Source organism: Coregonus clupeaformis, unplaced genomic scaffold (assembly GCF_020615455.1).
Source record: "Coregonus clupeaformis isolate EN_2021a unplaced genomic scaffold, ASM2061545v1 scaf0793, whole genome shotgun sequence".
Lineage (NCBI taxonomy): Eukaryota > Metazoa > Chordata > Actinopteri > Salmoniformes > Salmonidae > Coregonus > Coregonus clupeaformis.
In genome coordinates, this window is record NW_025534248.1 from 102021 (window position 1) to 107202 (window position 5182).

At 41.2% G+C, this 5182-nt stretch overlaps 1 long non-coding RNA gene and 1 pseudogene across 1 annotated transcript; both read right to left on the reverse strand.

Annotated features, from left to right (window-relative positions):
* Window positions 1–1846: 1846 nt before the first annotated feature.
* LOC123481144 lies at window positions 1847–2245 on the reverse strand. Its single transcript, XR_006659102.1, has 3 exons — window positions 2218–2245; window positions 2005–2085; window positions 1847–1883 (listed from the first exon to the last, which is right to left on the reverse strand). It is a non-coding gene; the product is annotated as an uncharacterized LOC123481144 (long non-coding RNA).
* A 58-nt stretch (window positions 2246–2303) lies between these two features.
* On the reverse strand, window positions 2304–4787 carry LOC121562512 (annotated as a pseudogene).
* Window positions 4788–5182: the final 395 nt, after the last annotated feature.

The window sequence follows — 5182 nt, forward strand, 5'->3', positions numbered from 1 at the left end:
CATCGTTGTCTGTGATCAGGCCTACCACAGTTGTGTCGTCAGCAAACTTAATGATGGTGTTGAGTCGTGCTTGGCCACGCAGTCGTGGGTGAACAAGGAGTACAGGAGAGGACTAATCATTTAGGAAGGTTACCTTCGCTTTCTTGGGCACAGGGACTATGGTGGTCTGTTTGAATATGACATCATAAAACTGAGAAGGCACACTTCCCCAAAAAGTCATTCTGAAAAACTCAATGGGTCTTCCACTGATGGGGTACGGCATTTTTAATTTAACTCACACATTTAGGAGCCTAAGATCTATATTAGGCTGAAAGGAGGTTTGACCAAAGCAGGTTATATGGAAAAGTTGATGATGATGACAATATCCATTTACTGTAAGAAAGCACTCATGCCATCTGGTGGATAAAAATTGTTTATTAAAAAAGCACAATGCAAAGATATTGTAAAAGTACAGGTCATTAGAAGAAAATGTGAATAATACCTATAATATTTTGGAAATTCATATAGAAATATGTTATTGTATCATCTGAATGACAGATATAATACATTAAAGATAATACATTTTAACACATTTACAACAAAACAATAATACTCAATACACAATACAAGGCAGATAATTCCTGTAGCTGCAGATAAGATCCGTTATCATTACACCTTATATTTTATATAAAGCTGTAACAGTAATACACAATTAAACCATGCTTAAGTAAAATATATCTGTTTGTAAATAAAATATGAAAAAAATTATTTAAAGTACAAGGTGTTATTGTGTGTGTGTCTGTTTGCTTATGTGCCTTGAGCGTGCATAATCCATGTTCCCGCATATCCTTCCGCTCCTCCTCTGATGGTGTGTCCCTCCATCCCTCCATCCCTCCATCCCTCCATCCCTCCATCACTCCATCCTTCCATCCCTCCATCCTTCCATCCCTCCATCCATCCATCCCTCCATCCCTCCATCCCTCCATCCCTCCATCCCTCCATCCTTCCATCCCTCCATCCCTCCATCCCTCCATCCCTCCATCACTCCATCCTTCCATCCTTCCATCCATCCATCCATCCCTCCATCCCTCCATCCCTCCATCCCTCCATCCCTCCATCCATCCATCCCTCCATCACTCCATCCCTCCATCACTCCATCCCTCCATCCCTCCATCCCTCCATCCCTCCATCCCTCCATCCCTCCATCCCTCCATCCTTCCACCCATCCATCCCTCCATCACTCCATCCTTCCATCCGTCCATCCCTGCCCCCCTCAAGGTCCTGCAACATATCACCACACAAAGTTGTTGAGGACATGCAGTCAAACAAACTCTTAAGAATCAAACAAAAATACATACTTTAAATACATACATTATACTTCAGAGAAATAGTTCCATATTAGTATCATATTAAGTATCATTAGCATATGGCTATTAGTCTTACCTGGGGCTGTGACTGGCTTCACTTGAGAATAGACCGAATCTGCCTCAGGTGGGGTTTCTGTTTCTGTAAGGGGTGAGGATAAACATCAGAATAATAGAACAGTTATATACATAATATAATACAGCTAGTCAATATGGGGTCAAAGAGGTGGGAGGTTATGATAGGGGGAATATGGAAGGAGAGATTTCTAGTCTTACCTTTCTTCTTCTTGGCTTTGGCCTTCTGTTTAAGGTCAACCTCAGCATAGGTCACATCAACAGGTCCAGTTCCTGCTGAAAATGGAAATATCCAGTCAACAAATTAAGGAAATAGCTTATTGCATATTCTGCATCTTCATTGAAATTCCAAAATGTTACATTTAGATTTCACTGACTGCCGACCTGTAGAATGGGTCTTACCTGTGGCCTTCCCTAACTTGACCTCAGAATAGACTGGATTTTCTTTTGGATCAGCTGGCTTTTCTAAGGAGGAGGAGGAGGAGGAAGAGGAGGAGGAGGAGAGAATTTGTAAGTTTGTATCAAATCTGATGAGTAAAAAACACTGCTACATTTTGTATTAATTTATGTGACAGTTAAGAATTACTTTTCTTTTTCTTGTCCAACTTTTTGAGTTGTATCTGGGCGTACATCACATCACTTTGTCCAGCAGTAGCAGCAGCAGCATCTGAAACATACAGGTAATACACTAATATCTCTACTTAGTCTTAGTATGCTAGTCATATTAAACATATGAAGAACAACTGCAACAACAACTCTATACTGTATTCATGCTAAACTTAACATACATTAACAGTACCATTGTCATTATTGTCTGAGGGAGTGATTGTACCGTAGATGTTAGCGCCACCAATTGGTCAAAGAAGAGAGAGAAAGATTAATTGGTTAGTTATCCCTCAGATTGACTAGGGACGTAGAGTACAGTAACATGTTGTACACAAAGTGGATGGTGAAAAGTCAGTGGATGAAGTTACAGAGAGAGGAGAGTTATAGTGGTCTGGGCTGAGAGACTGACCATGCTGCAGGTGTGTATACCCAGCATCAGGAGCCTGGCCCTGGGTAGATCCTTGGTCCTGTTTGGGGTCCAGGTTGGTGCTGTGTGGCTGGGGGGGCCTACATGGAGAGAGATACTCATGAAACACACAGATGATATTTTACTGTATGAAAAGGAACGTAGTTGAAAGACAGGTGTACTCACGAGAATATCCTGTTACAACAGGAACCTGTAATGAAAAATGCATATAATTATATCAGTACATTATTGTTTTGAACTTTTGAAATGAGACATTTGTCTCTTAAACAAGTTAAATGAGAATTGATAAAAGTCTCACATTTGGCGTTTTTATATCGACACAGCAGTACCAGGAGAATGGCCAGTAGAACACCAGCAACAACCAGGCCCACAACCACTACTACTAGGACTGATGTAGAGGGTCCAGGAGTTACGCCTGGAGAGAGAACAGCAAATCACCATCAGACTCTGAGGTAGTTATAGAAAATATATAAAGTAGTGGACAAAGTGAAACAATTCTGTAGATACATTATATATTTGACATCTAACTTGAGATCAGATGACCAGCCTGAGCTTGCAACTCCAAACCTACAGTATGCTTTTTAACAATACAAATCACTGATGACCACAGATATTATGAAAAGGTAATGTGATCAAAACCGATTTCTCACCTCTCACTGTCACCCAGCTCTCTGGTGATTCACCTTCAGTAGATTTACACTTATAGAAGCCTTCATCTGACTTGGATACTGCAGGGATGGTCATCTCTCCTGTGGTCTCATTCCTGATGAGTACTTCATCTTTGTAGAAATCAACCTTGGGGTTTGGGTTTGTTTCCTGATATCTATTTGTACAGAGCAGAGTCACAGAGTCTCCCTCAGTCATGGGATAGGCAGGGCTCTCCAGGATCACAGCACCAGCTGTGTAACAAAATATATAAATACAACTGTAAATCTGGAGTAATCACTCACAATATTTTAATGTCTTATGAGCTTGAATTTTATATGAGATACATTCATTCAGTTTCAGAATTGAACATCATTATCATACATTGAAATGTAAAAAAGGTTAGTGAATGTTGTACAATAGACATACCAGCCACTGTGATGTTGACAGCATTACTGTACTCTCCTGATGCAGACTCACACCAGTACACTCCACTGTCCTTTTCAAGTGTGGACCTGATGGTACATGTGGACCCTGCTATTGATCCCCAGTTAGAGCCACACCCTGACTCCACTCCTCTCTCTGTGTATCTCTTCAGTCTCCATCCAGTAGAGTTCCCCTTCTCCTCACAGCTCAGTGAGAGAGACTTGGATGTAAAGTGTTGAGTTCTGTTGGGTCTTATTCTGAGAGACACTGAAGGATGCAGGTCTGAAACAAAGAGGAAAAGTCAAACTTATAGTTATATATACACATGAGGATTACTTAAATGTGATTAAAAGCAGTTTCAATGCAGTTAGTTACCTCCTGACCAGAGAAACTGAGGTTCACTGTAGAGTGTGTCATAGACTGGGTCTCCTTTCCCAGCTCTACACACATATCCTCCTGTGTGATTAGGACCAGCAGGGATCAGAGTGTAGGAGTCTTCAGTAGTCCCATTGCCAGAAAGAGGCTATACAGAGTAGGATCTGTCCAATAGGGAGGGTAACCCAGCTCTGTAGGGAACAGTTCGGTACCAGAAGAACCTCCAGCCTGTAGATGACTCTTTAACCCCACAGCTCAGAGTAACTGAGTCTCCAGGGTTCAGCCTTTGAGGAGAGACACTCAGGACAGCTTGGGGTTTATCTGTTATAAAGGAGATGACACAATTAAAATGTTTGTTCTTTAATTAAATCATTTTAGTATAAAATGTTTACCCATATTGTTATCATGGTATTGTACCTTACACCAAAATCAAAATAAGTTTAGTTCCATCATTGTTCTCACTGTCTGCTATTTGACCTCATCCCTTTCTCTTTCTCTTGCAATCCCATAAAAACAGACTTACCTAACACGGTCAATTTTATAGCATTACTTGTCTCGGAGTGTTTTAAGCCATTGATTTTCTGAAGACCTTCACAGGTATATAGACCATTCTTTGCAGGACTGATTCTGTACTCAGGCTCTGTATTCGTGTAGACCGACTTCCCACTGTTATAAAAAGCATACTCAATCTCTTCTCCTCCCTGTATGTCACATCTGAGTGTGACAGTCTCTCCACTGAATATCTGAGGCCAGTTGGGTTGGAGGGTCAGAACAGCCACAGGTATATCTGTACAGACACACCACAGACAATAAATACAATCACACAACTTAGAATGTAAAATAATGTTGATCAGCATTTATCACAATATGACCATATCATAAGTTGCCATTTCTGAACATACAGTATGCAGTCTGAGCTGTCTGACTTACGAAGATCTAGTCATCAGAATACTGACATATACAGTGATGTCTACACACACACAGATACACACACACACACACACACACACACACACACACACACACAATTCCTCACCAATCACAGTGATATTGACAGGATCACTGATGTTTGATGATATGGATCTGGACAGGATCTCTCCCTGACACCAGTAGAGACCCTGGACAGACTCGGCAGCTCTATTGATGTTGAAGGTGGCTCCTGTTGTAGTGTGTCTGTCAGACTGGGGCACTACTTTCTTAGTGTTGTCTTTGTACCATGTATAGCTCCAGGCATTGTCATACCCCACTGAACACGTCAGAGTTACTGTCTCTCCAGTGTACACAG